General features: G+C 39.7%; 1 protein-coding gene across 1 annotated transcript in view; it reads right to left on the bottom strand.

Moving 5' to 3' along the window:
* The window catches only part of Gda (guanine deaminase), a 680,631-nt gene extending 668,096 nt beyond the window's left edge, over positions 1-12,535 (bottom strand). The window contains exon 1 of the mRNA XM_052188366.1: positions 12,532-12,535. The gene's annotated coding sequence lies outside the window, so the exon portion shown is untranslated. The remainder of the gene's footprint in view (positions 1-12,531) is intronic.
* Between the last annotated feature and the right edge of the window lie 13,969 nt (positions 12,536-26,504).

The following is a 26,504-nucleotide window of genomic DNA, read 5'->3' as shown; positions in this document are numbered from 1 at the left end:
TGCGAGAGAGTACTTAGCATATAATTTGAACTATGTTACTGAAATGTCTTGGTCTTCTACCTTTGGGGTTAGGGTTTAGGGGTTAGGGTTAGGGTTTAGGGGTTAGGGTTAGGATTAACTCTCTCTCTCTCTCTCTCTCTCTCTCTGTCTCTCTCTCTCTCTGTCTCTCTCTCTCTCTGAAACATCTCTCCTATGTTTATCAACTATTAATCATCTATCAATCATCAATCCCTTTACCTATTTATTTTCTTTCTTTCTTTCTTTCTTTCTTTCTTTCTTTCTTTCTTTCTTTCTTTCTTTCTTTCTTTCTTTCTTTCTTTCTTTCTTTCTTTCTTTCTTCTTTCCTTCCTTCCTTCCTTCCTTCCTTCCTTCCTTCCTTCCTTCCTTCCTTCCTTCCTTCCTTCCTTCCTTCCTTCCTTCCTTCCTTTCTTTCTTTCTTTCTTTCTTTCTTTCTTTCTTTCTTTCTTTCTTTCTTTCTTTCTTTCTTTCTTTCTTTCTTTCTTTCTTTCATTCTGTTACCTATCTGTGGGAGGGGCAGTTTCTGGGGATTGAGCCTAGGGCCTCATCCATACTAGGTAAATATTTTACTGTAGAAATACTCTCCCAGCCAGTTATTATATTAAAGTTGCAAATGCAATTTCAGTTAAAATTGAAGTAAGGACCAAAAAACTAAACAAAAAAAAAATACATAAACATTTAAAAATGACATGTGGAGAAGTGACAGAAAATACTACAGTGTTACATTCCTGGAAGAGTTTGTATGTGTCTGGGGCATCTAGCCTTCACAGGACCAAGGGCCTCTCTTCCGTTGATGCTCGACAAGGCCATCCTCTGCTACATGTATGCCTGAACCCCTGGGTCCCTCCATGTGTACTCCTTGGTTGGTGGTTTAGTCCCTGGAATCTCTGGGGGATATTGTTGGTTGATATTATTGTTCTTCTTATGGGGTTGCAAACCCCTTCAGCTCTTAACAAGTTTTGCTTATGATCAAATTGTGACATTAAAGAGAAGTTGAAGAAAATCTATTGTGGTTTAAGTAGGCAAATAGTTCAGTTATTAACACATTGCTTCTCTGAAAATTGAAACAAGATTACTTTGTTTGAAAACTACCTACCCTTTTTTATGTTCACCAGTATTTTTGATCATAGTTTGAAAAATATATATGTCTCAACTTTGGACACACCTTACCATCACAAGGGCAATTTGTAGATCTAAGGTCCACGTAGATGGAGACCTGAAGAATTCCTTTTTAAAAAAGCATTATGAGCAAGCCATGCATTAACACAGAGGCTATCTGACTAGTCCTTGTCTGGGACAGACAGGGCAGCTGTTATGCTGCTTATGGGATGTGCTGTGGCTGGTTGGCCCAACAACGCCAGTCAATGAGCTCCCTTCATTCTTCTAAAGATTGTACATTCAGCTTCTGCATCCCATCCGCCATCCCTCCAAGCTATGCTCCTTGAGCTATCATGAGCCTTACTGTTATAAATCCTGGTTAAATTTTACTTGGCTCTCGGTAGGTAGTTTGGAGCTGGCTATGAACCCTGAAGCTATGTCGACACAGTAAAACTTCTAACTCCCTTGTTAACATTTTAGTACCTGATTTTTATTGGGAGTCAAGCCAGTCAGGTGTACAGACAGGGCTTGCTTCATGGCATTGTGCATACCTTTGATCCATAACCACCTTCTATGTGATATTAATGAGTACTAGCAGATACAGTCATATAGCAAATGTGCTTGCTTCATGACTTTGTGATCTGGCCTAATGCCAGTATATATGTACGTATGTATGTATGTATGTATGTATGTATGTATGTATGTATATGCACACACACAACACACACAGACACACACAGACATACACACACACACACACACACACACACACACACACACACCTTACTTACCTATCTTACATTAATATGTTGCTTTATATAATCAGGGATTGGGGAGACTCCAATTGGTGGTCATTCCCAATTTTTCTTTTCTTTGTTTTTGCATTAAATTTTTAAATTCTTTCCTTATACTCTTTTAGTATGTCACAGTACAGAAGTTGTATCTAAGTTTTAACAGCAGACTGTCTTTTCCCGGGTACCACAGACTACCTAATATAAATATTGAAGTAAAATCAAATGGAATTAAGGCTTCTGCAGTGCAATTAAGAAGTTATGTGGAGTGAAATTAAAAATATTTAAAATACAGTATTTTGATTTTTGTTGGATCTCAAGAAGAATCACGCTATAACAGGAAGCCATAACAGGATTTCATGTAAAATACATTTTTTGTTAATAACCAGAGGCTATATAATTATATAAATTCATGCACAGAGTCAGAGAGTATGCCAAGAATGATCAGCAGACAATTTTCATTTATTAGTTCTTTCTAATGGAAAATAAGTTACTGGGTTTTTTTTCCCCTTTGAGACCAAATATAGCTTTGATTATATCTGGGGAGTCACCTTATGGGGCTGTAAGCTTTCACAGTGAGATGAGGAGAACAGATGGGAGAAGGTGTTATTATATTACAATGTAGTCTCACAAATAGGTGTGAAGAATCACTCTCCTAAAACTTAACAGCCTGCTGTTTCTGGTGGCTACACCTGTGTGGTTGCTGTAATTTAATTAATTTTTTTTCCTTTGCAGGCTGTCTTTATTTTTGGGGAGGCCTCAAATCTTTCCTCATGCCCTCATTGTGTCCTGAATATATGACTGATAGAGACAGAAAGCTGTTCATAAAGTTGGGGGGTAGGGTAGTGTGGGGTTAGGGTTAGTCAGGAAGGTAGGTGTTCTTGGAGTCCTTTAGGCTAAAGGCAAGAAGGTAATATGTATGAAGAGGAGAGGTAGAAATACAAAGTGGACATCAGCAGTCAGTTTATTAGGCTAAAATTATTTGCATGAATAAGTGGGGAATTCGGGGTGGGACAGACACAACCCCATGTGCTTATGTCTAAAACTCTTTTGCCTAGACAGCTGGACATGTTAGCTAATGGCTGCAAGTGTCCAGGTAAGTAAACTAGATTGTTTTCTTACAGTTAATTGATTCAGTTTCTTGTTTGATACATTTTTTTTCTTTTCTTTCCTTCTTTTGGCTCATAGGGTCCAACTGTACACAATAGGTTTGAAAGAAAAGTAAAAAATTAAGACACAGTAGTTTATTGCAGGATCCTCAGCCCACATGGAGGTCCTCATGAAGTTTTCGAAAATCATTGAGTTGTATCATGATCTTCAATCTTCCTTATTTGAATTATATTTATTCCAAAACATAGGGCCAGATTCAAGTTATAAATGAACTCATCAGCTAACTGGTGTCAGTCCATCACTCTTAAAGAGCAGGAAATGTGCTCTTTTTCAATGAAATCAGAGGGGTTTCTATCTGGGGTAAGGAAGCTCTGTAGGATTTTTCCACCCTGCTTATAATGCAGAATACTTGTCTGAACACAGCTTCATCAAAGCCACACAGCACCCATGAAGCTTAAGTGTGTTGGTCACTGATGAAGAGACCTGATGGTCAGTGAAACTCACTGAGAGTTCCAGAGCCACACCAGAAAGAGTTTGGCCGGAGCAGAATTCCAGTTCTTTAGGATTAGAGCTGAGTTATAACTTTTCTGGCTCCCTTTCTTATTGTCCTGATCCCCCCTCCTCTTCTTTCCCCTCTCTCCCTTCTGTCTTCACTACTGCTCCTTTCTCTAAAGTGTATGCTTATTCCAAATAAAAAGGGCAGGGAGAGATGTATGCATCTTCACCTGTTCAGTCACAGGCAGCAGAGATGGTCTATGGTATCAGGCCTATGGCAAACGTGTTCACAGCTGTGATGAATTGTAGGTAAAGAAAGACTCTTCCAGGTCTGAGGTTGCCAGTGGTTGTCACCATCTCATCTGGTGGCCATTTTGCATTGTGGTATAATATAGTAGGACTCCAAGCTGAGAGATGCCAAGTAGTCTTGGTTTCTCAGCACTTCTCCAATGGCCTCTTTAGGCATTGGTATTTGGTAAGGCTGGCATTCTCTCTGCACTTGGAGCCTCTTGTTTTCCACACTCTGTTGGTACTCCCTGACTTCTAGATATGTGGGTCATGGTGGGTTCTCATGGACTTTGCCTGGCAGATGCCAAAAGATGCGCATCATCATTGTAAGCATGGGGAGATAGTCCCAACAGTAGGTTCTAGAAAAGCTCTGTGATCCATGGGTTCTCGAAAGTGTCTCGGTATTATTTCATCTCCAGAAGGACAACAGCAAAGTTAATGTCATTTTTGGTGGCTGCACTTTTTGCTTAGGCAATAATTGTGTCTCACCTATACTTTTAGGCCCCGAATAGAAAAGGTTCAGAGCAAAAGTTTGGCCCATGGAGGACAATGTTTCATGTCCTGTCTTCATTTTGGGGTCACTCAGTACTGGAGGTTCAAGAATGTGCCCTACACTCTCAGCATTCATGTGTCCTTCCCTTAATCTAGCATATCTGATGTATGCTGCTTAGCTTCTTAACCCCACAGCATTCCTCTCTCTTGAGTGACTGTAGTCCTTTTTATCATATGAACCACTTTTTGAAGTGAGTGAGGGAACTGTCATTTAATGGCAGACTCACAGTTGTAAACCACGATTGTTTTGGATAAAACTGTATCATTCAGTCATACTTCTTTTGCAGAAGGGCAAACATCTCTCACATTTTAAATTTCACCCTGATGAATAGCCCAAGTTAGATAATCTTCTCAATGTCATATAGAGGGACAACTGAGAAAAATATATAGCTCTACAAATAATTGGTAATAGCAAGTCAAATAAAATAGTGACTTTTAAACTTGAAAATGAGTTTAAAAGAAGTTGTCTCATTTCATGGTCCTATAGAGAAAGCCAGTTTAGTTATGGCCAAACAAGTGCTAAGATAGAAAGCTAGAAGTTGAAAATGGTGGATTCCAAATTGTTTGGACCAACTTTAGCTTTCAAACCACTTGTTGAATGTTTATCCTTTTAAAGTTTTGTCTGTCTTGCTCTGATCCAGATTAAGGAGACCTTTTGAATAGACATCTTGTAATCCTAATGATCTTAAGGGCTTGTATGATAGTAGCATCTTGTCACAGCTTTTCAAGGCAGCCACATGGAAGATCTGTAAAGTTGATGATATGTTATAGCGAGAAAATTAAAATAGAAATCTTTATAAACCAAACTAAAACAAAGTGACTATACTTCCTGTCTACTGTGTATACCTACAATAATGTCCTGCGGGTGTTCTGTCCTTTCTGTTTTATAATTAGACTTTAGAAGTGAGACAGTTGTCACAGAGATTTGTAGCAGCACATTCATTTAAACTGAAAAATGAAATGAGATTTTGGGAATGGGACACAAATCTGATTTGCTTTATGAACTTGACAAGGGCTGCCGTTGAAGATCAGGTTGTATGACAGATATCTGCTCTTAAGCTATGGTGGTAAAATCTTCAGCTCAACATTAAAAAGAACTTGTTAAGCTTACAACAAATTTGAATGAAAATGCTAGCAACTACTGCAAATATAGGATATTAGAAGCGAATGCTTTTCCACGATTTGTTTTAACAAAATCTTTCTTCCCTGGATTAACCATGGTGCCCTCCTGGCCTCCAGTCACAAAGGATCTGATGGGAACTCCAAGAGATTCTGCATATTTCCATTGCAATTCATTACTCCAGACACACAGGGACCCACTGTGGATTCAGTATCTAGATGGATTCGATACTAGAGACATATCTGAATGAGGTCTAGCCATGTTGCCTATTTAAGAAGCTCAGTGTCCTGACCTGGACACTCCATTTGTAACCAAAGCTATTAAGATATTAATGAATTTACTATTGGAAAACTTGTTCAAAGGCAATTAATAGTGAAACATACATGCTTTTGGAGGAGTAGTGTTAGACAATGTTCAATAAGTTTCTTTTTCCCCCACTCCAGGATCATCTGACTTGGTCATGGTTTTCAGTCAAAGAAGGTTGTATTAGACTGGTGCTTGCCCTGTTATAGACAACAGGCTACTCTTCTTTCCTCTTTGTTCTTCAATACATTTTAAAGCAGTGCTAGAGACGGACAAAAAAAAGCACTTGAAGGTACTGGGCATCAGTTTTACTTACCCATGGAGAGTGGGTAGTCATTGATGGGGAAGATGAGGACATCATGTTTATGTTGGAAAGAGTGGGAAGGAGCAGTCCCTTCACCTCTCCTTCGACAGTTTAGCTTGAGTTGACTGCAATCACACTGTAATCTTCTCCAGTTCAAATGTATGGAGAAGATGCTTTCTGTGGGAGTTTGCACATCTCTGCCAAGGACACTAATGGGCAACAGTGATTTATGCAAATCTTGAGGCAGGGTTGCCTGTGGGGAGATACGACTTCTTACCTTTACTGTAATCCTTGGTCTGCATCCATGGATTTTTTTTTATTGAAAAATTAGTTCTCTTTGAGCAAAGCTCAGTAGTATTTACTAGGAGGACCCACCGAGAGTGATTTTTGTTTAGATTTTTGGCTAAACAGTGGTACCCTGGCTTGTTTGCTGCATGTGTAACTTCCTGTGTGAAGCATAGGCTCATGCTGAAGAATCTATGAAAGGTTACTGCTAGGGTTTTACTGTGCCTCCTGTATGAAATCTCATGCTAGCAAGTTGGTCCATTCAGTGATTGACTTGTGTCTGAGATCTAAGGGTCTCTAAAAGGAAGGCAAATGAGTCATTTCCAGAAGTTATTGTTCATGTCCGCCAGCTATAAATATGGTTGGCACTGCTCTATCAGGGGACTGCAAGCTGCAGTCTATGAACTCCATGGACTTCCACTGCTTCTGGCTTCAAATTTTTTCTTTTTTTTTTTTGCCTCCCAACCAGCAATTTTTCATAAAAGTCTGCAAAATTTTCTAAAATATTATTTCACTAGACAGAAACAGGTACAACAAATCTATTTGTCAAGATACAAATTACCGTGAATTTGCTTGCAGTCAAGCATAATGGTATAATGTAAAATGGTGTAAATGCTGATTCCATTGAAGTGGAAGAACAGGAAGCAGGAAAGCTGACCCAGTACATCTCAGGTTAACATTTAGGCAGAATCTTGCCTTATTTGTGGGCTTTTATCTACTTATTTTGCAAACAGCTTAGCAGTTAGTATTAATGGTTAAGATAAGGTGTCCACATTTATCTCTTACACAAGTCACTAATAAATTGGAGTCTTAGTTCAGTGCACAGCCTGGGGGAAGGATAAATGATTGCTTCTTCATTCTTCCTCCAGTTTTTCTTCCTGTTTCTGATGCGACTAGCTAGATTCACACACATATTTCATAGCTAAATGGCTTCAGTGCAGGAGCTGCCTGCACGTGTCTCTTCACTTCATTCTGCCTGCATGGAGAATTAGTTTTCTATGAATATCTTCAATGGAGTCATGACTCCTTCCACAATGAATGATTTATAAGCTGTTTAGCCTGCCAATCAAATCTGGTTTGTCTCCAGTTATGGTGAGAGAAGTACATTATACAGTTTAATACTTAAAGTAAGCCTGTGATAAAGTTATCCTTGTCCACCCTTTATAGATAAGGAAAAAAACATCTGAGAGTTTGAGCAATAATCCAGGATCAACAGGTCATATTGGTAGAATGCATGTGTGGAACTGATATACCTGCTCCAGTTGCAGTTCTAGACTAGGCTTTCTATAAACAGATTCTAAACTTCAATTAACCCTCGACCTTGATGCCAATTCCTCTCCACATGCAAAAGCACTCATTAATTCTAAGTTCTTTGGTAAGTATCCACTGCATGGCTGGATGCATTGACTTGTAAGGGATGGTAGGTCCCTACTTAGCTACTACTTAAGGTCAAAGGTCAGCTACTGATCTGAGTTTTATGCCCTAGGTACCTAGGTACACTTTCCTCTCCCATGATATTTTTAGTGGCTTCTCAGATCTTTCTTTTCACGAGACCTGCCTCATACCCTGTAACTCGGGTGTCTTCCCAAACTATTCCAACCAATGGATATTTCTTTTTTACTGACTTCTATGTTAATGGCATACTCATTCACTGTTCTCAAATGCAGCCTCTGCTGCCAGTTAGCTCTGTGAACTTAGGAAACTTACTAACTTTCCTGCACTTCAATTTCCTAACCTGCAAAATAGGACTATTGATATCACCCCAGTAATAGAGTAACTGGAAGAGTTTCATTCTTTATGTAAACCATGAGGTTTACATATCTGGCCTTAAATACCTAGTCCTACCTTAGCATTGGAAGGTGCATGCCACCATACCTAGCTTTGATAGAGTTGAGGAGGGAATGGATACCTTTGTGTGCAATTTAGCGCATTTAATTCTATTGAAGTCTCTGTTTTCTGCATACATTCAGATCATAGTGATTTTTGGCATTTTAAAATACAAATTCTTAGGAAGAGCTCAGACTCACCTCTAATGATATCTTCCCCAGTATGAATATGAGATTTCTAAACACAGTTATACTCTTAAAGAAAGGACACACTTATGCTGAAGAAGGCAAGTAGGCATCACAACTGTGTGGCTGCTAGAAGAAACTGCCCTAAGGCTTTGAAACCACAGGTCCAAGATTAGGTGTTTTAAATGATTTTCTTTCTTCCTTCCTTTCTTCTTTCTTTCTTTCTTTCTTTCTTTCTTTCTTTCTTTCTTTCTTTCTTTCTTTCTTTCTTTCTTTCTTTCTTTCTTTCTTTCTTTCTTCCTTCCTTTCTTCCTTCCTTCCTTCCTTCCTTCCTTCCTTCCTTCCTTCTTTCTTTCTTTCTTTCTTTCTTTCTTTCTTTCTTTCTTTCTTTCTTTCTTTCTTTCTTTCTTTCTTTCTTTTTCTTTTGGTTAGCAAAGTCAATATAATTTGTTTCTGGGACCAGATAATAAGAACCAAACACATTAACACAAGCAAAAATGAGTGTGCACATAAGAAATCCAAGATAGACTTAGGATAGCTTAGTAGACTCAGAGATGAAGCTGATACCAGTGCAGTTGGCCATGTCTCAGCTAGTCTAGTAATGCATTCATAGACATTTTAGCTAGTGGACAACTCCGGTGCACCTTAGTTGGCATTCATTATTGTTTTTTATCAACTTGTTTGTGTAGAATTAGGCATAGGATAATCTTCTTGGCCTCTCTGGGTCACATGCTTGCAATCTTCTGTGGGCATAGATTTTGTGACATAGAGGAAGAAAAGTTTCCAAATGATGGATAACTCTTATAAGAACCAGAATGAAAGCATTCCTTATACTCAGGGCTAAGACAACAGAGATGGTTAAAACTGATGACATAAACCACAATGAAGCTTTAATGTCCTTTAGTCCATGATCCCTGGGAGGTTGGGCTAAGTAATGTCCCAATTTAGGCTTAGCAAAATAGAAAAGTCTCAGTCTGAGTCTCAGAAAAGTGAGGACTGTGTATTATACCAGCTCAGTACCATCAGTCATCCCCAGACTCTACGCTCCTGCCATGAACACTGAGTGTTAGACTCATCTAGGAAGGCGTCTTGTCTGACTCCCTAGCATGGCACCAGGCTGACTGACTACTTGAGACATGTGACCACTTGCTCTTCTCTGCTACAATCACTGCTTGCCACCACACCTGTGTTTGGCAGCATTGCTTTTTTATTGTTGTATCTCTGTTGACATGGGGGTTGCTCCCTGAAAGGCCCCACGCCACAGAATGGCTCGCAGTTCTGCTATCTCAAGCTTGTGCTCAGCAGTTTCCCATCATGCTTCGGAAGATCATCCACATTCTTTTCTTTTAGGTTCAATGGTTTAGTATCTTTTCAAATTTCTCTTTCATTAAATAAAATAATTCTTTTTATTGTTATATCCATTTTATTGAGAAATTGATTTAAGATTACATTTTCATGACATAAAAGTACTCCCATATATAGATTTCTGTAAAGAAAACTTAACATTCCTATTATAAAATTTGCAAAATATCCTTAGTATGTGGTCCGTTCTTTCACAGGCAAACACATATGCATATGTATAGGGTCTTAGGGTGTCCGTTCAAGTTACAGCTGGGGAAAGAGACTGTTAGTTTTCAAACTATCAGTAGTTAGGAGTGCCAAGGGCAGTCCTGAAAGGGAAGGAAGGTCAAGAAGGTTTCTGTGAGAGCACTATCACTAATGTTTGGATAGAGTTTAACTATGAAGAAAATAGAAGCTGTCCAGGTGAGGGGAACCAAAGCTTCAGAGACTCAAAGCCCCTGTAGAATGGGGCCATTGGAGTACAACATTTGTGATATATTCAAGGGACTGATTAGAAGATGAGAAAATGGATAGAGTCTATCAAAATGACATGGGACCTCCACATCATATGAAGGGGTTTGATCTTCACCCCAAGGATAATTGGTTCTCTGTCGCTTCCCCTACTCTGGCTCTCCATTTTTCTATTTCTCCCACTGAGGGACTTTGGTGAACTCCAGTTGAACTTTCTCTGTCTTCTCCTCTCATTGGAAATGTATAGATTTGAAGTCATTAGAACACAGATTCTAGCTCTGATTTGCTATCTTAAAACCCACATCTCAGCACCGGATGTGGGGAACTAACTTGTAATCATAACACATGGGAGTCTGAGGCAGGAAGTTCAGGATCCCAAGGCGAGCCTATTGTACACTGTAGATCCTGTCTCAAAACAAAATGAAACACACCCCCAACATACCAATACCACAAATGTGTAGGAAGAACGAATCATGTCCTGTGATATACATACCTCTCAATGACATTTAGGGAATCCTCTCCCTGAATGAGTTCTCCTTAAGCTTTCTGACTTTTCCAGTGTCTCTAAAATTATCTATCTTCCACCCAAGCCACAGTGTGGATGAATGTGAGGTCCTGAGAGATTTAGCAGGGGCTGACCTTAGAGTAATTGAACTTTGAAGAGAACACAGTAACCAGAATATTATTTCCCATCTTTGAGTATGAGAACACGATCAGAATTACTTCTGAAGGATCTTCTAGAATGAGCCTAGTTATGTATTTTGGAAGCAATAAGCCCTAATTTCAACACCTATGAGACAAAAGCCTAGCTTGAGATAGACTAGATGGTCTTTATGTGTAGATCCCATGTAAGCTTTGATAAATTATAAAAGGAAGAGATCCAGAAAGAACATAGAGTATTCCTCACACCTATTGGCTCCTCTTCCTACTACCTCTAGTGGGAAGCCTCTAGTCTGTAAGAAATCCAACCAGTAGAATGATTTTCAGTACAATTTACAAATTTTATTCATGAAAGCATAACTTGGCAGGAAAGAAATTATGGTTATGGGGCAGCTGGGAGAGGATAATAGCCCCTTAGGACAGAGTGCTGTGCAGATATTCAGAGGCTGAACATAGCCCTCAGACAAAAGGAAACCCCCAGCTAAGAGGGTTGGGCTCTATCCTAGTTTTAATTACATCACTGTGATAAAATATCCTGACAAGATGAAGCTTAGGGGAGAAAAGATTTATTTCAGCTCAGTTCCAGGTTGCCATCCATTATAGCAGGGAAGTCATGATGGCAGGAACTTGAAACAGATAAGTCACATCACACCCACGGGAAGGGCCCGAGAGGTCACTTGCGCTTTTTTCACTTTTACACAGTACAGGACCAGGTGTCTAGGGAATAGTGCTGCCTACAGTGGGCCGGGACTTCTCAAATCAATGAACTTACATAAGACAATCTTCTACAGATATATTCAATGTAGGCACTCCCTCATTAAGACTTTCTTCCTTGGTGATAGGTAATTCCATGTTTTGTCAAGTCAATAATGCCAACCATTACAGGCTGACCCCCCTAGCATGTATAAGAGTATACATAGACCAAAAGACAAACATTTAAAATTTATACCAGAGATAAATGTACATTTTCCCTTTGCTTTTTAATTTTCAGTGTGTTGCTAGAAGTATGTAGGAGGCTGTAGAGGGAATAAACTGGCAATCTTCATTTTGAAAGTACCTGGTAAAGCAATCTGGCTGTACCCGTGTTCTGGCTTAAACACATGGCAATCCTTAATTTTGATTTTATCTTTATTTTATTGACTTAAGCATATGCTCTTATTAAAAAGATGTATAACAGCATACTTGTATTTCATGGGTCAGCCATTATCTTAAGTTTCTGTGTTTAGCAAGCCCTATACCTGGGAGCTCCACAGGGCTTCTTCTGGCACATTCCATTGCTGCTTCCCGGGCTTCTGTTGGTTCTCTCTGTGGACACCGTTAGTGGAGGAGAGGTATTATTTATAGTATCTGAGATACATCTATGAGAAGCATGTTTGCATGCAACCTTTGGGTTGTTACCTCACAGAATTGCTTCCTACCTGGGAGAAACTGATGGGCTCAGGAAAGTCAACCTCATCCATGTATCTGCCTCCATCGAGTGAGTGGCTACGAGTTTCCACTTACTACTCTCAAGGGTTGTGTTTTTGGATAAAATACTGTTCTGAAGGAGTCTATGGTAAAAGTTATCCACAGAGCAGGCAGCTCTGAGAGGACTGATGTGTAAGGATGATGTGTAAGAGCCATGGGTGTTACTTGCTTTCCTCTTTTGTGAGTCACAGGCATTGCAAATCAAGTGTGGCACACTTTGCCGCTGAGTCTCGGAACTCAATAGGGCCTGAGAAACTTTGCCAATACAGGCCTGGAGGCATTTCCAGTCAGTTAGGAGTAGTCCTTGGGATGAAGTCAGCTTGCTCCTGGGACATGAAGTGAGCAGCCAATAAAGGCGATTAGTGTGCCCTGCTTTGTCCTCTCTATACTGATTCCAACAGGAAGGAGGGGCTGAATAGTGACAGACATGAAAAAGACCTGTCCTGTCTCTCCATGTTCTTACCCAAAAAGGCTGTAAAGGACTTTTCTTCTGTGTAGACTGCTGACATGAAGGAAGGCACATCAAAACCCTTTTAAGGATCATGCCTTTTGAAGTGATATGGTGATTGGAAAAAATGTTTTCTGAGTTTCTTTGACCACCTGTCTTCCCCCCCCCCCACCCCCCAGACAGGTTATCTCTGTATAGCCCTGGCTGTCCGGGAACTCACTCTGTAAACCAGGCTGGCCTTGAAGAAATCTGTCTGCCTCTGCCTCCTGAGTGCTGGGATTAAAGGTGTATGCCACCATTGCCCGGCCATTCCTAAATTATTTTGAAGGATATAACTTCCTGTCTTTACTACTCCTCCCACCTTTATTCATTCATTTGTTGGTTTGTTTTTGTGGTAGTAGGGATAGAACCCAGGGCCTTGTACATGTTATACAAGGGCTCTACCACTGAATACCGCCGCCGCCGCCTGTGTTTTTGATGAGAGTTTCCTAGTTAGTGAATTTCCAAAAGAAGGTTTAATTCTTTGTTTTGTTCTTGGGTCAGACTTTCATGTATCCCAGGTGCACTCAAACAGCTATGTAGCAGAGGTTTGTCTTGAATTCCTGATCTTCATACCTCCACCACCCCCCCCCAGGTACTAAGATTACAGTCATGTGCTACCATGCCTGGTTTAAGGTTCTATGAAGTCAAATTTGTTTTCAGTTTTCTTTCTTAGGCAAGATGTGACTCACCTGTATCCAAATGATACATTTTTAGTTTAAATGGAGTATCTGTCATTGGCGTACAGATATATTTTCAGATGGTTTAGGAGTTTAACTTTGGGAGATATATTTACGGGAATTAATATGTCTTGCTTGAATACAAAATAAATCTTGTGAAGACTAGCACAAGAAAGCCCTGGAATCCAGCCCTGCAGTATTTCCAACTGACCCCATCTCTCTGGACTGATTTTTATGTATGGAGACTACACTTCACTTTTGGCTTACTTTTTTTTAATTTTGTAACTATTGGAAGATTTCCCCAGCTCTGTGTACTTATTTCGTGTGTATAGTTCTGAGCAATCCTTTCCTGAACTGTTGTCCATGTGTGGGGCTCTGTCACAAATTATTTAGTCTGTGACTTCACTTTTCCTGTGCACACCGCCTCTCATGTGTTCTGCTTGTGGTTTTGATTGCTGTGGAGTTGTCAGTTCTGGTTTTCTCTTGGAATCCGACATTTGTTGGTCAATGTTCTGTGGTCTCAGAGAGACATGGGTGGAACAGGCAGCATGCTTCCTGTTCTCTGAATGCTTTTATTCCCATTTGGCTTTTGAACAACAACAACAACAACAACAACAACAACAACAACAACAACAGCAGCAACAAAGGATAAAAATCCAACTGTGGGACACTAAGTTTTTAGGCATTCTTTCCTGGATCTATCCCACATCTATTGTGGGCGCATGCTCTTTTTAGAATGGAATCACCAGGCTGCTACTTCAGCTCCTTGGACAAGTTGAGGGACATTTTCTAATGCTATCCATCACTCACTCTAGCATGTCAGCACTGCTGCTCACTTTAAATCCACTGACTGTAGGAGCCTTTCAAACACATATTAAGTTCCAGCAAGAGTCATCTAATCCAAGACCATGTGTTGAAATTGCAGCAAAGAATTGGCTCACCATATGGTAGGAAGACAAAGATAATCTCAGTGCATACAAATTTTAGTATTTGGATATTATTTCCAACCATACCCTCAGATGTGCCTATCTGAAGCAGAAAGCGACATTACAGTTTTCTTCCATTTTTCTCTGTGTACAATTCCCCCACCCCCACCAGTGTTTGAAATAAGCTGACTAAACAGAGCACAGCGGGTGACCTGGGGAGTGTGTTAATCAGAAATATTTTCACTCATGGGGTAAGGCTTTACATAACATGCTGGGAGCTGTGATTTGAGCCGCCCATTGTAAGCAATAAAGTATTGCAAGGAGAACATAGCCAGGCTCCACATTTCCCTCTTTTTCTCTCGTAGTTGCTATGTAAGACTTCAACACAAACTGCAACCGCCTTTCTGTCCCTTGCCTATTGGACAGAGCATTCAAATATCAGTCGAATTCTCAGTTCATCTTTTCTATTATGTCCTCTTCTGGTTTCCAAGTGACAGGAGATAAGATAAAAACAAAAATGCATTCAAGAAAGAGATGGAATCTCAAAATGGAATTCAGTCTCGTGCACTGCACATTTTGGTTTTAGCAGCCTTTCATGGCTGTATGCAGTATCTTTTATGCAAGGTATATTGTACCCTAGGGCATATGAAAAAGACTTCTCTTTATTTATCCTAAAAACATGTTTTTCTATTAACTGTGTTCTATAACATTTGTGTTCAACTTAGATTTAAAATGAATTGAGTACTCGTATGTTCACCAACCAGATTAAGAAGCTAAAGATTTTCAATATACTCCAACCTCATCTCTTGACCTGCTTTTAATACACTCCTCTCTGGTTCCTTGGGGATAATGTTTACCCTGCAACTGTTATTATTCATTGCATTTATTTGGAGATTTACTTATTAGTGCTTTCAAAAGTAATTTCTCAACGTGCAGGATGGGAACTTTGTACATAAATTATAGTTTACTTTACTCAATATTACACTTGCAAGAACACTGTGTGTTAGTGTCACTAACTACAATTTAATTAGCTTTACCACTGCACAGTATTCCATTATATGAGAACAACTCCACGTCCCCACTGAGCAATCATTCTCTTGCCAAAGGACATTTTGAGTTGGTCTTGATAGTTTTACATTCGAACTATCATTGCCAGAGAGGGTTCTGACCCAGATTTCCTGGTGCATGTTGAAGTTTCTCTGCTCTATATATCTAGATGTCTACTGAATCATAAAGCCTCAGAACTTTTCCAATCTCTTTACTATTGTGATGCAGTGTTTGGTTTATATGTAACTTTAAAAGGGCATACTTGGAATATCAGACTTCAAACTAAATGTTCGTCTGTCCTTGATATTTGTCTTGTTGCCTACAAGCTGACCCAAAAGTCTAGACTCTTAAGTTCTAAATCACAGATATGTGCAAAGCTACTGGCAGCTTTGATATTTTCACCTTTTCTGCTTGCTCTGCTCAAGTATGGGTCAGCTGTACAGGGTCCCTACCGTTCCTCAATATGACTGAGGGCTTCTGTGCTTACCCTTCCCTAAGCCCTCTCTCATCTGTAAGAAGATGAATTATCTTTCATCTGTACTGTAGTGGCTGTTGATTGCTTTATCTATGACTATGTCTTTTTCCTGAAAATAGCATTGCCTCTTCTCCTTAAAAAACAAAATAAAAAACAAACAAACAAATAGAAGCCAAAACCTAAATCTGTTTATTATGAATAAAATACAATATTATACTATATGCCATCTTAGTCATTTTAGTCTTTTTGTGACTGACTTGATTCAATAAACTTAATGCTTTCTAGGTTTATCACATAGTAGCAGGTGTCAGAATGACTTCCCTTTTTATAGATAACTACTAGTATCTTGTGTATATGCTTATGCTACCTGTTACCTTTCTACTTACCAGTCAAGGAACCCTGACTTGCTTTGAACAATTGATATAGTGCTTAGAATTGATGCTCTAGATACCAGTATTCAGCTATCTCTTCAAAGTCCTGCTTTCAGTTCTTTTTAGAAGATATTCAAAAGTCAGCTCCTTGGCAAACATCTCATCCTTTACCATGTCATTCCGGCCACTAAGCCTCCTTATGCCACAGGTGTTACCTGAAAATCAACACGAGGGCATGACATGTGATCTAAGTCTCCTCCAGTGCTAGTCCCAAAGTGGATCTGGAATAATTTGGTTCTTTCTATAGGAAGAGGTGCAAAGCTCATCAGTAGCTATGTATCTTCACATGTGTGGAAACCCCTTCTCTGATTTGAGAAAACAAAACCACCAAAAAGTAGCCAAGATGAACAGGTAGTTCCTGGAAGTGGACCTAGTTTTTGTATAGAAAGCCTAGATTTTATACTAAATATTCTAACAACATCACAGTTACACCTGCTTTGGATAAGTTTTACATTGAGTTTTCCAAAAGATGATATTACAGCCCAAAGTTCTGAAGACTGGTATGATGGAATGAGAAAGATTGCAGTGATAGAGACAGAGTGAGCTTCTCACATCACTGAAATGGGCAGTGGGGACAGTGAGAAAGAAAACTAAGACAACAAGATGCTAATGAGTTGGATGAGAAAGGGATTTATGTTCAGTACAAATGCTTGATGAGAGGAAATTAATCTAGACTACAAAATAGGATGCATGACCAATATATAAGCAATATTAGCACCGAGATATTGTTTTATGGCAGAATAGTTTCTATTATCTTCCAAGTCAAGTTCCATTCCTTGAAGCACACATGCACACACACACACACACACACACACACACACACACACATACACACACACACACACACACACCTTAAAAATATATGAAGGTAAAAATGTATAATAATTTCCAGAAAAATAATTAGATCTATATGCACATAAATAAAAAAGTCCGTATAACTGCTGAGAGTTAAATAATAAATCATAAAAATTATTACTGCTGATTTATTGCCAATTATGAAGATTTTGCATTTATCAAACACTTGAAAACTTGACAATACATTCAAACTTTTGTTTGTAATAATGTTTTTTTTTTTCACTCATTTAAGCCCAATAGTTTTTTTAGTAGGGCCTGGCATGTGGATTTGGGATACTATTTGAGGACTACCTATAACTGACTAATTTCTGGGAGTGTGGCCCACATAAATTTCATGTTTCATTCATCTCATGGCAGAACATGATTGAAAGCATACAAAAACTGGATTATACACATTGTGCATAAGACTTATGTTTTCAGTATTCTCAACCTCGTGCACAATGATCAACCATACAACAAGTTCTCAGCAATACTGAATCGACCTGGAGTTGATGCTCTAAGGGACCGCCTCTAGTTTACCAATGGCAACAGATAATTCAGTTTCATCCATCTACTAAGTGGGAAGAGTGTGTCTTTTGGTTGACCCGCATTTAAGATAGTAATGATGCTCATGGGTTTGCAAATGATTTAAGGCTTTACTTCCAGCTACTGAGCTGATCCTTTGAGGCTTCAGGAGTTTTGCACAGAAATTTTTACACACAGACATTGCCACACAGTCTTTAAAAACACAGTACTTCCTGTCCCGTATACCCTAAGCCATGAGAAATTCACTTGATGCATTTAAGAAAATACTTGAATAGGAAACTAAACCTTCAAAGAAAGTTCATGTGTTTTAATGAAAAAAGACCTAGATAAAATTATTAAATTCTACTGGCAAAGACAGACATGGGGATTTCTTTAAGAATGAGCTGTTGATGTTTATCAAACAGGAATCTGAAAATGAGAAAAAAAGATGTTTAATTAATCACGATAGTTTTCAAATATTATTTAATTTCATAAACATTGGTAATGAGTTCAGAAATGGGGTCCCATGGCATCAGCAGAGTGGGTGTTGGGAAGAGAACAATTGCTCCTTTGAGGGAACTTGTTGGGTGCTTGCCTCCTGCAGTCAGATTTTCTATTTGAGAGAGCCATCTGCTTCTTCATGCTTTCCAAGATCAGGCTTTATCTACAAGAGTCCCTCAGCATCTCAAAACTGAGAACTCAGTGAGGTTTGGAGTTAATGCCAGACAACCAGATGCTAACCAGATTGCTAAGCTCCCTCCCCTCCCGGAACCAAAGCATTCGAGGCAGGCTGAGCTAACGCAAATGTTGGCCAACACGTTAGGTCGGACTTTGGAGGCAATTTTTTTTATCTGTTTTGGCCTGTGTTCTTGAAGCCCTTCTCATGACAGTCAAGGGGAGTTCTGGTGATGTTTTAAAACCGTGTGCCTAGAGGCTAAGTGGGCAGGGGAGAAACTGGCTCTTCCACTTATACACACGTTCATCCTGAAATGATTATAAATACTAAATGCTGGGGGATCCAGTCGATATTCCCATTGCCGTTTCTCTCATCATTCATGCATTCATGCACATTTTGGATCTGTTTGCATCCTTGATTATGCCCCATAGACAGCCCGCTGAGCTCAAAGAAACGTTGAGCCAAGGAAAAATGAGGCAATGGAAGTTGAAAATGAAAACTGCTCCTTTGCACGTCTCTTCAGAGCTGACATCTGAATGTCTGAGTTATTAGGGCTGAGATTCTCAGTGGAGAGTTGGAGGGACAAAGAGGGATAGATAATTTCTAGAAAGAACTGTAGAAGGAGGCCCTGTGGTCAGATCCTCTGGTGGCAGCAAGGCCCACATTTTTGTTTTGACAAGTGGTAATTTATTTCCTGGGAGTGGGTGGTGGGGTCAGAGGTTTGTCTTGTGTGTGTGTGTGTGTGTGTCAAACAAAGCAGCATTTAGCGTGTTGAGAGATTCACAAATTTATTCAGTATGTTGAGAGATTTACAACTTGTTCATATTTTTTTTCTAGCCTATTGGTAAGTTAAACCAAATCAAACAACCAAGTTTAGTAACCAATAAGACAAAGCAAGTTCAATTCTTTCATGTCCAAAACTAGATGTACTATTTTAAAGCTGGACACAAAGTTTAGGTAGAATATGCTTTCATTGACTATTACATTACTCATCTATTTGTAAGGGAGAGTGTGTATATATATATTGGGTGTATGTGCCTGAATGAATGCAGGGGATAGCAGAGGGAAAATGTTAGGTGCCCCAGGCTAGCACTCTGCCTTTTTCTTTGTGTTTTTGTTTTGAGACAGGGTCTCTCACTGAATATGGAGATGAATTGATTGCGAGAAAGTTCTATTAATCTCTCTGCCTCTGTCCCCCATACTTCAGGAGTATGGAGATGTGTGCAGTTATGCCTGGCATTTTAATGTGGGTGCCAGGATTCAAACTCGGGTCTTCAAGCTGCACAGCAAGCACTCTTGCTGAGCCATTTCTCCAGCCATGACTATTATTCTTTCGTAAAATGAAAGGGAGAAAAATCTCATTCTGTTTACAGATGTAGTTTTTTTTGCATGCATGATCTCTTTTTAAATTCTGTGATCTGGATCCCTAGCTAGTAATGTTTAGGGAAATGTGTATTTGAAAAACACTAGGAAAATCCCAATAGCCTGGATTCTTGGCATCTTAAATATAAAATGCTCACTGACCTCAAGGGGCCTGCTCTCCTTTTGACCCACAGATGGTCCATATGGCTACAGTAAGCAAAACTGCTTCTTTTTCTGTGGTAAAAGAACAATTAGTTTTGTTGCTATAATTTACTATCCTAAATGGAAATTATCCTTTAGATATATTGGACTAATACTTTCTTTCATATGAAAACATTCCAAATCATGTGGTTTCACTGCGCAGCCCTGGCTGGTCTGGGACTCACTATGTAGACCAGGGTGGTCTCAATCACACAGAGGGTCGTCTGCCCCTTGAGTACTGTGGTTAATGGGGTACCTGGATCTTTCTTTTTAAACATGTATTTACTGTCTGTCTGTCTCTGTCTCTGTCTTTGTCTCTATCTCTGTCTGTCCGCCTCTCTCTCTAGTGTGTGTGTGTGTGTATGTGTGTATGTCTGTGTGTTTGTATGCTGGCATATCACAGTACATGTGTGAAGGTCACTGGCCAGCTTGCAGGAGTTGGTTCTCTCCTTCCACCATGTAGGTAGACCCTGGGAATGGCACTTGGGCCATCAGGTCTGGTGCCAAGGACTTTTACCTACTGAGCATTCCATTGATACTCACTGATGTGTTCATATTTGGCAGGGGGATTTAAAATATTTTCAGAGAAATATATCATATTTAGTCTCAATGACAGAGACACTGGCTACCAGGTCTTACTCAGTGCACAGTGTTGGGGTCACCTCATTCCTCTCTGTCCTTTATTCTTTTTTTTTTTTTAACAATTTTACTATTTTATGTTTTACTTGCCATATAATATGTGAAGTTTATTTTTGTTACTATGCATTATGTAAATCTAGTCACACGGCATGCACAGATCTTACTAGGATAACTGGCATGTCCCCTAAAGAGGCACAGGTCACTTCTGCACATGGGGCATTTTCAAATTCCTCACCATGAGCTGTTTTGAAATGTATGTGCAAGTCCTGCCCACCACATTTAGTCCACTGTGCTCCTGAGCACCAAGGCTCTCCTACCCGTCTGCCTGTGCCCCCTCCTCTACCCCGATCAGCTTCTGGTAACCCCTCGTTCTCCTCTCTACTCTTTTTAAAAATCATTTTATTATACTCCAAGTTTTAAATTATTTTTGAGATTATAACTTAAATACATTTCTCCTTTCCCTCCCGAATCCTTTCACAGACCTGTAACTACTTTCCTTCAAATTCATGGCCTATAGGTTGTTTGCTGTCTAATAACCTGCCCTGAAAGCATACATGCAAGGATTATTATAACTAAATAGGTATATTTAAGTCTATATTTGTGTCTGTACATGTCTCGGGATTAGTAGTGCTGTGAGGAAACACTATGACCAAAAGCAACTTGGGGAAGAGGAAATAGGTTTTTGTTATTGTTATGGTTTGTTTGTTTGTTGTTGTTGTTTTAATTTTAGTCTTCTCTCTACTTCTGAAATCAACATTTTGGCTCCTTCATGTGAGAGTATGGCATGTGTTTAAGCCTGATCACATCATCTTTATCATCCTCCTATCTCTCTCTCCCTCTTCCTGAGAAAAGAGAGAGGGAGGGAGAGAGAGAGAGACTTAGTTCTCCTTGCTAAGGGAATAAAGGCTATAAAGGCTCAGGTTTCCTGCAGGTGTCTTTATAGATCCTTCTTTTGCACAACTTTCTACTCAGTTAGCAGTTCAGATGCTGTGAACATTTCGTTGTCAGCACCGTTTCTCAGCTCCGTAGGTTTCTCTCTAATTGCTTCTGTGCTAGTCTATGCTAGGGCATGTCTTTCCTTTAGCAGATATTACAGGATCAAGTCAACAGAGCTGTCTGAAACTCAAGTTCCCCAAAGCTGCAGCGGGTACTCCCCTGCAGTGACGGTCTGCTGACATGTGACACATTACTCATGGGCAAGCAGAAAGCTTGTTAAGATTGCACTGCTCCGTACTCGAATTTCTATTCCCTGATGTTGCATATAATAACCTGTCACTCTCTAGGAGCAACAACAACAAAAACAACTTACAGTTCTGTTCATCTAATATGGAAAAACCACAGAAAGAATCTCCTACAAGGAAGTCACTGATTTTAAATCTGCCAGCTCAATATCAAATTGACATTAACAAAGAACGTCTTTAAACCAAAACATAGTTACTTCTTTTAAAAATCCATTAACTATTATGATCCCTTTCCAAGAACCCTCTTTACCCCTAAACTCTTCGAAGAATGTGCCCAGATTTTCTTTACAAATCTCAGTTGTCTCTAAGACTGTCAAAGTTTTGCAAACATGAGAGCTTGCTTGGCTTTTTGCCGGGCTCAGAAACTCATACTTGGGAAAGCGGCATTTGTACCGATTTCAGGTCATGTCTGATAGGAGGAGAGGAGACGGTGCACGGAGCATAGCTATGCACACAGAAATTCACAGCTTTTGACTCCTCAAGCACTGGCATTAAATGCTAAGTGCCTTTCAGGTAGGCATGCTGCTGCTTGGTTTCTTCATGTTTCATTTCCGTCTGTCACAAAATTGAACATGTAGGAAATACAAAATAAATAGTATGAACCATTGTGAGGGTTTTTTTTTTTACAGTTCTTAAAGCAAAATAATTGAATCCCTTTACAAAAATCTAGAGAAAAGAAAAAAATTACTGAAGACCACACAATGCCAATGGAAGTGTAGCCAGGGTTCAGTGAACACACAGTATGGAGCACTTCGTAGCTATGAGATTGTGATGGGCTCAACAGCCAGCTCACTTTCCAGCCTACTTTTTCTCACCCCTGTAGTCCTAAAAGTAATCAACACCTTTATATCTGGTAAGCTCCCATCTGCTCACCCATGATAAAAGCTGGCAGAATAAACTCAGCATGTTCTCGCACCCACATTTTGTAGGACTTAAGGGGTCTCAGGAATCTGCATAGACAGATGTCACCTCTCTCTTCTTTCTATCCATCCAGTTACCTATCCAGTCATGGTTCAATAAATAGATTGTTTTAGAATTTTCTACAGTATAAAAATATGCCTGCCTTAAACAACAGGAAGAAGGAAGTAAGGAAATAAACAAGGAAGGAAATAAAGGAGGAAGAAAGGAGGAAAGGAAGTAAAGAAGGAAGGAAGGAAAGAAGGAAGGAAGAAAAAGGAAAAGTTTACCTTGGCTCACAGTTTCAGGGCACTCAGTCTGGCTCTGTTGATTCTGAGCCTAGGATGGTACAGAACACTGTAGAGGCAGGAACATGTATGAGAAAATGTTCATCTCATGGCAGAGAGGAAACAGAGAAAGAGGAAAGGACTCAGCACCAGGCACAGTTTTCCAAGACATGTCCCCATTGACCCCATGACTTTAGAGTGAAGCCCTAATGACTAAAGATTCCACAACCTCCCCTAAAAGCACCATCCCTCAAAGCTGGGAATCAAGCATTCAATGTGCAAGTCTCCAAAGAGTACTCCATGTTCAAACATATGAGCTTAGGGTTCAATGTAAACCAAGACTCTGTGTTATATTAGGAGGAGATGGCAAGCAGTGCAAGCCTGGTGCCCCTTTTTGTTCTAGGGTTCAGAGTCCAGGGGAGAGCAGCACAGAGATGCGAAATAAGAACAGAAGTAAATGCAAATGCTGAAGGAACCAGCAAGAGATGATCAAGTGTGGTTTGTTCAGCCAAAGTGTTTATACTCTTTGAGAATCAACTCAAGCATTCTGTGGGCCCATGCACAAAACAAGAATGGTAGGAAACACACCTCCTGCCTTCTAGCAGGCTAGTGAGCTTTGCAAATTCCAACTTGAAGTCAAACCAGTCAGACAAGCTATATGAAATCAGATGCAGACTGTATGCACTAGACAAGCCATGAGGAAGACTGGATGGGTTCATGATGTTTATGTTTTCTGGAGACAAGAAATGCTGTTGAGTAAAGGTGGGTCAGTGTAGGTCAAAGATGCACTCACTGTGCTCTCCTCCTGAATTCTCTTCATTACAGTGTCACTGTTTTCTCTCACTAATTTCTACAGATTCAACATTGCTTCAATAGGGTGATGACTGATGAGGAGGGAATGGCTGAGTAATGTTTGGACAGCTAGAAGGAGACTAGTGCCTGGAACTGGCCATATGTTTACTTTCACAGCCTTTCTGTACTCAGGACACCATCACTGTAACTTGTGATGTACCTACAAGGTACTCAGTGTTGGCTCTCTCTCCCCTCTCTTCCCATCCCCCTCTTCCTTATCACTCCCCCTCTCTCATTCTTCTAGCTCAATAGTTCTGTCCTAACTTCCCAGTTCCAAACTTTTGGACCTCCCTCATGAAATTTAGGAAGAAGGACATTCCTGCAGTGCATTTGAATGTAACACCAGCAACATACATAATAATTTCCTATATTTTATGAGATTGGGACTATGTGCAGAAAGGACCTCAGCCCGAATGGCTTCCCTTTCCATTCTAACTATCATAACAAATGTCACAGCATTGGAATCATGGGAGAAAACACTTGATCTGATCCATGGTACAACCTTCTGCATGTCAGTCTCTCTGAAACTCTGTTTATCCATTAGAGGGAGAGGTTTTCTACTTTGCAGCTCTTTTAAAGGGACAACATGAAATACTGTATATGAATTTTATGACCAGAGTCTGGCATTTAATAGACATTCAATAAATGTAAGCTCTCTCATTCATTATGTATCATTGCAAGGACTTGTGCATTATTCAGTATCAGAAAGTGAAGAGGAATTTAAAAGGTTCACTTTCAGCTCACACAAGACCACAGGATTTTTTTCTCTCTCTTAAGACTATATGGGTTTTGAAAGTTAACAGACTACAGTTTAAAACCATCCAGGGGTGTAAACCTCTTGGCCAGTGGAAATATACCAACAGAACAATAATGACAATAATTGTAGGAAAACTAAAAGCAATAGCTAAACTCAACGGAGCTCATTTTGTGTACAGAGAAAGATCATATTTCGAGTTTATAATTACCATCATCTAGCATCAGTTGCATTTCATGGATGTGGCTCCTGACAGACAAAGAAGTCAACGGAATCATCCAAAGTCACATAAATCATAAGAAGGAGATGTGGGGCTGAATTTGCTTCCAGCAGAGCCCAAAGCATACGTTTTGTGAGACATTCCATTCTATGCTTGCCCCAAAAAGGAACCCCACAACTGCCTTTCATACTTCAAGGGTTTATTCTAACTTTCTTCTCACTACTTTCTCCCACAAGGCCATGGTAAAGAGCCAAGTGGGCAAGCTTGCTCAGAGCATAATGCTCCTCCTGGATCCCAAGTGGCTGGCATGGGACTTTGTATACCCTGAATTTTCTATCATAGCTTCCCTCCCTCCCTCCCTCCCTCCCTCCCTCCCTCCCTCCCTCCCTCCCTCCCTCCCTCCCTCCCTCCCTCCTTCCCTCCCTCCCTCTCTCCCTCCCTCCCTTCCTTTTTTCCTTCCCTCCTTCCTTCTTTTTCTCCCCCTCCTTGCTCAAAAATGGTGCTAGGAATGAATGTTGTCTTTTGGAGGACTTAATCTAATCAGAGCATGGTTAGTTGGTTACTCCCTTGATGTTTAAGCCACTCTTGCATCCATGAGCATATCTTGCTAGTTCTTGTAACTTGAAAGGTTCACCTGTGTAATATCAATGGCAATTTTTTCTCCAGTAGTATGTATAGAACCTAGCATTACAAAAGCAAGGCAACAGGAATGATGTTTCTAGATCAATACCAGATCTGCATTTTTAATGTTCTATATCTCAAGTAGGTATGTAGTATCTTTTTCAATATGGATTTACTGTCAACTTTTAGAGGGAAAACAATAGCATTGCAATAACCTGTAATGTTTGGGGGGTCTACGGAGCTTCACTGGCCAACAACTCCAGAAGAAACTTATTCCTAGCACCAGACTTTTTATTGTTAGATTGTAGCTTAGTGATCTCATTATAGGACACGTACATTCTCTCCTTATATCAGGAATCATCTACAGTAGTATGAATGCTTCCTATGCCTTTTCCCAAAGGTGCTTAGAGATATTTATCCTTCACCATGTTTCCTCTTCTATCCCCTTCCATAGCTTAACCCTTCTTGCTTCATTGATTACATTTCAGTGTTTACATCACTGTTTTCTACATCTACTCCTCATGGTCCCTTCCAAATTTCATGACTTTTATGGGTATTCCAAATTAAGCATATTTATTTGAAGCTTTCAAGTTATTACCTACAAATGAGAAAAAATGCAGTTTTTATCTTTCTGATCTGGGCTACCTCACTCAGAATGATTATTTCTAGCTCTATCCCTTTATTTTTCAATTTCATTTCTTAATAGCTATTAATATTCCACTTCATAAATATACCATATTTTCATTAGCTATATATTAGTTGATGGACATCTAGGCCAATTCCATTTTCTGGCTCTTGTGAATACAGCAACAGTGAACAAAAATGAGCAGGTATCTCTATAGTAGGATATAAATCCTTTGGGTATCTCCAAGAGTTGATCATGTGGTAGACCTATTTTTAGTTTTTGAGGAACCTTTACATTGATTTCCATAGAAACTGCATCAGTTAGACTCCTGCCAGCAGCAATTTAAGTAGTTGTTTTTGTGCATATTCACACCAATATTTGCCTTTTTAAAATCTTGACCATTCCATTT

This window comes from Apodemus sylvaticus, chromosome 1 (assembly GCF_947179515.1).
Source record: "Apodemus sylvaticus chromosome 1, mApoSyl1.1, whole genome shotgun sequence".
NCBI classification, from domain to species: Eukaryota; Metazoa; Chordata; class Mammalia; order Rodentia; family Muridae; genus Apodemus; species Apodemus sylvaticus.
The sequence above is the reverse complement of the archived record's forward strand: the minus strand, read 5'-3'. Positions and strand labels throughout refer to the sequence as shown.